The following is a 7,123-nucleotide window of genomic DNA, read 5'->3' as shown; positions in this document are numbered from 1 at the left end:
CTAGATCTAGCTAAAATGGAAAGAAAAAGGAATAATTCAATCCACGGAAGAGGAAGAGGAAGCTCCCTAAAAATTGCAGACATTTATAAAGTTGTACTTTCCCCATAAAAACAGGTGGGTGGATAGGGTGGGTATTCAAATGTGGACACATTTTGCCAGGAATGCGCATATCAAATCTTGAGGCTCTTGTCTTGATATTGCAATTGCAAGGTATTAAATGTAAGAGTTAAACTAGAGCCCCTACTTAACTTGGCCAGAAATTGCAGAGTAGTGGAGGGCCTCAAAGCTAACAATGGCAGCAATGGTTTCCAGGTCAAAATGTAACAAGAAAGGGAAGGAAGGAAGGAAGGAAGGAAGGAAGGAAGGAAGGAAGGAAGGGAGGGGAGGGAAGGGAAGGGAAGGAAAGGAAAGGAAAGGAAAGGAAAGGAAAGGAAAGGATAGGATTTAGGTGGTTTTATAACCTGGTGATTCTTAGGTGACTGAGTTGCATGCTGCCTTCAACTTTTTAGACTATTCATTCCAGTAACGATCTCTTTAAGGAGTTATGGGTAGGACTGAGGGTTGTTTGTTTCATTCATATATATATATATATATATATATATATATATATATATATATATATCCTGCTGAATTCTGGTAGAACAGCAAATCCTGGATTGTGAAACAAAACAAACCCCCACCCACAAGTGAAATCTGAATTCTCTAAAGTCAACAATGAGCAAAGGCAAGTAGAGTGCCTTGCTGTGCCTTGGTATATTATTTTCTGTCTCATCACTTGGGGTTATTTAAAGGGATAGGAAGAGGAATTATGAGCAGAGCAGCCCATGCCCTACGGCAGGAATTGCTTATGGCTGCTGGAAAAGCACATTTTAATGCTCCTTCTGTGAGGTTTAAAAATAACTAATCCAATTTAAACCCTTGGATGAGATGGGACTTTGCAAGCTTAAGTTTGATTTGCAGGAAACTATGACCTGTCATATTCATGCTTAAGGTGCATTGCCATCCGCAGTTTATATGCATAATCCTCCATGGATTAGTTTTAGCCATTGGATAAAGAGGAAAGGGAATGTTTCCTACCAGATATATGGTGACAGACCTTAGTAGGAAATGGTCCCTAGCCAAGCTACAGGATTTCTGAAACAAGATGAGAAGCTGACTTACTTGCCACGTGTTGTTTGCTTCTGTGAGTGCTTTTTGCAAGCCTTGGTTTGGGGTTCTGAATGTAAGAGCCCTTGATCAGACCACAGGGCGATATATTTCAGCATCCTGTTCTCATAGCGGCTAATAATCAGGTCCTCCCCTCCAAGCAGGACATGAGTGCTATAGCATTCTCCCTGCTCATGTTCCCCAGCAATTCAGACATCCTTCCTCTGATACTGGACCCATTGACAGCCTTATCTTTCGTGATTTCATCTAACCCCTTTTAAAGCCATCCAAGCTGATGGCAATCACTAAATCTTGTGGGAGCAAATGCCATCGTTTGACTGTGTGGTGGTTGAAGAAGCAGTTTCTTCTCCGGGGCCAACTGTATGTTGGCCATTGCACTGTGTGTCCCATTGTCTCTACCTGACATCAGCAGCTGGTAGGCTAGGGGAGACACACTGTGCGATGACAGGATAAGGTGCATTGCTTGCAGTAGATACCACAGAGAATAGCAGGAATAGAGACCCAGATCTGCAGCTGTTCTTATATCACCCGTTCTGATCCTTGGCCCAAAGCCAGTTTGTAGGTCAGATTCAGCCAACTCCAACTGTCCCTGGAAGACTGAAGGGAATTATTTCTGTACACGCTCTACCTTAGGAGTGGCTGAATTTTGGTGCCTTTCCTTTCCTTCAAGGGGACGAGTCTGCGAATTAATATAAAAATACATAAATAATGCAAAAATATCTGTGTTAGCAGCTATGCACTAAGAAGTCAAATGCACTGGCTTCCATTTAGTTTCTGAAAACATTTCAGTAATTTGTTTGGTTTTATATTTGTGCATTTAAAGCCTAAATAATGCAGGAACATGAAAAATATAGGAAGGTGAACACCCAAACCATAGCTATGTACTACTTAGGAGAGGTCCACAGCTACCTGTGCAGAGGCCACTTTGACATGTAAGCAGCATAATAAATAACAATAAAACATTGGATATGAGGATATGATTCTAAAGCAGTAAGGGCCCAGCTACATATCTCCATGACATTTGAACTGTTCGCTCCCACATAGCACCTCTACCATAGCTGCTACCCAAGTTAGACATCTTCTTAACCATTATTACCCTTTGTTCCATATATAGTCAGCCACTTTGACAGTGCCAGAGAGGGAAGAGATGGCTACAGTTGCTTAGCAACCATAAAAAACAGTCCCCAGACTTCCCCACTGAAGCCTTCACTAAGCAACTGAAGACAGGGGGAAAGAGTGGGTTGCCCCCAAACTAAAAAAAAGGTAGTGTTCTGGTTTTTGTCATATTTGTTTCACTAGTGTAAAAACTCCTATGTTAGCATAAGACATGATGTGTAAATCCAAACCTCACAACCAAGGATTGAAAACCATGACTCAGGAATTTGAAGATGAGGCATTATGCAGAAGCCACAAGGGACTTGAATCCCTACCTCCGTCAAAGCCTTACGGCTGTAGCCCTAAATTATGAGATTTTCTACAAATACCATGGTCTCTTACTAAAGAAATTGTGGTTTGGAACTGAGCTGAAAATTCAATTAAAAACAGAGTCTGCCTTCCTTGCAAATAAAAAAAAAAATCTGTTTCATGGGTTTCCAGTGCAAAAACGGACCATGCCTTCGAACAGCAAAGACTAGGAAACCACAGTGTTCTTGTACAATGAGGGAAAGTAGTATTTTAATCCACCTCAATGAGGAGGAGTCTGATGTTAATGTGTGATGGAAATGTGTGGAAGTATACAGTATTTTGATTATGAAGAGATAAGTGGTATCCAAAAATTATATCCCTGGTGCCTTATTGATGGCTTCCATAAGAGCCTGAATTTGCATAATAGACAATATTTTGGCTTGTTCGGTTGTGTTTATGTGGTAGGTGTTATATAATGGAAGATGAGCTTATTTTTGACTATAGAGATAAGGCAGTGAGGTAACCTTACCTTACCAGGCCATGAGGTCACTTTGGGCTAATTGCCAGGATTGATGATTGATTCATGGGTTTACAGGATCAAAGCCATGAGAATGACAGGGACTAGTGCTTCTCGTGCTAATAATAGAAGAGGACAGCTTGCCAACTCTTTGACATACCTTAGAGTGGTACGTGATGATGCCATTGGTACTTCTCCTGGCTGACCACAGAGACAAGGGTGCCTGTCATATTCCAATGCTCAGATAGTATAAATTTGGGAGACTGGAGCACTATAGAGACCAAGAGACCAGAATGTAGATCTCAACACAGACAGAGGTTCCAACCCAGACCTTGTGAACAGAGAGAGACAGAGAGAATCCTGCTCCAAGAGTGACCTTTCATAAGAATGGAATGCTCTGGCAAGGGTTATGCTATGATAGTGCTTAAATGCATAATATTTTGCCTTATTGATTGTGTACATGTATTTTATGTCTAATATTTGTTGTGTACCTTATACAGTTGGTAAAACGTCACCCATTTCGGAAGTGTTGGTTTTTGCAAAACAACAACAACTCAACAATTTTTGTGTCCGGATTTTCACTTTGTGAAATACAGCAACCCTATACCAAATGCAACCTATTATTGCATGGGGGCTGGAAAGGACCGTCATTTCCTAAGACAAGTACTTGATGAAGATATGGAACAGAGTCCTTGGGTGTGTTTTTAGCCTCTTATTTCCACTAATCCTTGGAATCCTACAAAAGATACCAGCACAACACAGTTTTATTAACAGAGCCCCACATTGTTACCATCAGCTTTTGCTTGTTAGATTTCTCCACTTGGCAGAACAACATTTTGAGGGCCTACCAATGACAATGAGCCCTCTATCCCAATGTAAGGGCCAGGTCCTCTACTATGTCCACATGTTGAATCTAACTGCATGGCAAATCTAACTCTAACTCAAAAGAAAGCCAAGAAGTCCTTCTGGGTGTAAGAAAACCTTTTAACCAAAAGGGAAATATACTTCAGGAAGTTGTTGTTGTTTTTTGCTCAACACCATCGTTTTGACCCTATTTCAAGTTCTATGCACATTGTTTTGCACCATGCTCTGCACTTGAAACATGTACACCTCACCCCTGCAAGTCTGTATGGCAATTATTTCAACTCTTCACCCTCCTGTTGACAAATCATTCATTTAAAGGCTTCGGTAATCTGAACTCACTAATTTGTTTAGTGATATCACCAAAGTTCACGCTTATCAGGCTCATAATACAGTTTTGTTCCGTTAAACATGCTTGGCTGCATTGTTAAGTGAGCATCATGTCCCTGACAGTTCTTCAGATGAAAAATGAGCCAGAGAGTTTGTACCTTCTCCTTTTCCAGCATTCAACAATGGCACTATCCCAGGTGTTAGGTATTTTGGGAAATATAATTTTCCCAGGATGTTTGAGTCATTAGTATTGTAGCTGTGGGGGTGGAATAGAGGTCTCCTAACAATTCTCATCATCCTTAACAGTCCCAGGATTCTTTGTGGAAAGCCATGACTATTTAAAGTGGTATGATACTGTTTTAAATGTATAGTGCAGATGGGCCACAGTCCAAAATTCTTTCAAACATGGGTTCTTTTTGGGTTGCAGCCACAGTTAATCCTACTCAGAGTAGATCTGTTAAAATTTGTGAATATGAGTAACTTAAGCACATTAATTTCAGTAGATCTACTTTATGCGGGTGATGCTGTGGTCTAAACCACATGGCCTAGGGCTTGCCGATCAGAAGGTTGGTGGTTCAAATTCCCACGACGGGGTGAGCGCCCGTTGCTCGGTCCCTGGTTCTGCCAACCTAGCAGTTCTAAAGCATGTCAAAGTGCAAGCAGATAAATAGGTACCACTCCGGTGCAAGGGTAAACGGCGTTTCTGTGTGCTGCTCTGGTTCACCAGAAGCAGCTTAGTCATGCTGGCCACATGACCCAGAAGCTGTATGCCAGCTCCCTCAGCCAGTAAAGCGAGATGAGCGTCGCAACCCCAGAGTCGTCTGCGACTGGACCTAACAGTCAGGGATCCCTTTACCTTTACATTAAGTAGGACTAAGTTGAACAGTACATCCCTTCATAAGAACGGAGGTATTCTGAGCTATAGGAGAACTGCACCTTTAGTAAAACTTTGAGCACTGGAAGAATTCATCCTTACTTAAGTGTGCAGGAGAGATTTAATTTTCTATGAAGGGAATTAGGTTTCTTGGCTGTGTGTGGATGGGGCGTGGTGATACAAACATAGCCAAAGAGGTATGTGTTGATAGGATTAGGCACTCATGAGGTGGGCAGGCCCAGGTTCAGGCAATGTGCATCCTTGATTTCTAAAGGAAATGAGGATATTTTTAGCTGTTCTCTGCTGACAGATCCAGTTCCTGGGGACAGGAAAGAGGTTGAATATAACACCATCCCTCAGGCTGTAGGGGCCTGGGAGATGTAGCCCAACTACTACAGCTGAGCTAGCATTAAGCATGAAGAAACATTAGAAAGGATTGAGTGAAGGAGGAGGGTGAGCTTGAAAGGCATATCTTACAAGTCAGTCAGTTAAAAGAGAGGGACTGCCCTTCCTTAGACCCAGTTCCAGAAAGCAGACTCCTCTTTAGTAAAAATATTCATCTGACTTACTTTCCTCTCAGCAAAGAATTAGGTAAAAATAGCCTGCCCTACCCCCATTGACCCTCTCTCACACATACACAGTCCAGAGCTCTAATATGGCCCTTCTCTGTAGAGACTGAGCAAGTTTTCCTCACTTAGAAAGGTTTTTTGCTGCTTCACTTCTCTCAGGAGTGTCGGAGTCACACAGCACAAAGAAAGGGCAATGAATTATCATCCACCTCTTATGATATTAACGACTCTCTTAACAAAATTCCAGCTGCATTTCTTAATGGGCGTACACTTCCTTCAAGGAGTAAAACTGCAATGGCCTCTGGGTTTTTCAAACAGCACACTACACATTTATTTTATTCATTTTTAATTCCATGAATTACACTCACAATATTGTTTGCATTATTCTGCACAGCTCATGATAAGGAGAGGTTTACAGTGTCGTAGTCACTGCCTTCCAATAGTTTCACGTGCACGGAAGTCCTGTGGGTATTCATAAATATGGGAGAGGCAGAAGAATCACAGGGATTGAGTTCATAGGAGAGTGTGGAATTTAATTACAGTCTTTTATGGACGAAAATAGTAACCTTGACCAAGTGAATATGGTATCCTCCCTAACCTGCTTGGCATATATTATGGCTGTGTGTCCTACTTTATTTGAAGAGCTGTCTGATCCAAGCCTGATTTAAAGATAAATAACCATAAGAAGAGAAAGCAGGGTAGAGGTGGGGAAGAAATTACATTCACATTTTAAAGTGCACCTACTTAATTCACACTTCCCAAACCACTGTGCAAACTAACATGCATCTGTCCTTCAAAATCCTCACTTCTGTAGTGCAGTTTTCCAACAAACAAAAGATGCATACAAAAATGTGTATATTAGAGAAGAGTGCACATCCTAAATCATATATTAGTGGAAAATAATTCAGGAAAATGCAGTACACTAGGGGGAATTGCTTGCAAACTATGTATGTTAGGCAAAATTGCATACAAAATATATATTCAAAATGGGTCTGATTTTTCATGCAGAGTTTTGGATTTTGTTTTTGTTTTTGTTAAAGCAAACTGTACAGAAACGGAGAGGGCTGACTTTAAGGTTTTAAAAAAATGAGAATCTGAGAAAAACTAGAATTCACAGATTTGTCCATCTCTAGAAAAGGGGTCTGAAAGTTGCCCATCAACCATGTGCACCTTGGCAGCAGACTGAGCAGGTACACAAGTCACTTGGTCGCTGTCTTCCACACTATGATGAGATGCTTTTCTTTCTCAGTTACAGTAATTATTTCTAACTTTGCATCTATACAGATATAAATTAGCATATAGTATCTTATGTAAATGTGTTTTCTTTTGTCCTCTTTTTATTTTTGAGCGACTGTCCAACTTCCCCGGTATCAGCCCCCCATACCTCCCCACCCCCTGGAA

The 7,123-nt window shown here is 41.2% G+C and overlaps 1 long non-coding RNA gene across 2 annotated transcripts; it reads right to left on the bottom strand.

The window, feature by feature from the left end:
• Positions 1 to 607: 607 nt before the first annotated feature.
• Positions 608 to 4,879, bottom strand: LOC310839636. Of its 2 annotated transcripts, XR_014561568.1 has the most exons (3): positions 4,438 to 4,872; positions 3,249 to 3,419; positions 608 to 1,846 (listed from the first exon to the last, which is right to left on the bottom strand). It is a non-coding gene; the product is annotated as an uncharacterized lncRNA (long non-coding RNA). The 2 variants fall into 2 exon arrangements; XR_014561567.1 differs by having other exon boundaries at positions 3,249 to 4,879.
• Between the last annotated feature and the right edge of the window lie 2,244 nt (positions 4,880 to 7,123).

The sequence above is a fragment of the Podarcis gaigeae genome (assembly GCF_964106915.1).
Source record: "Podarcis gaigeae genome assembly, chromosome: 2".
Lineage (NCBI taxonomy): Eukaryota > Metazoa > Chordata > Lepidosauria > Squamata > Lacertidae > Podarcis > Podarcis gaigeae.
The sequence above is the reverse complement of the archived record's forward strand: the minus strand, read 5'-3'. Positions and strand labels throughout refer to the sequence as shown.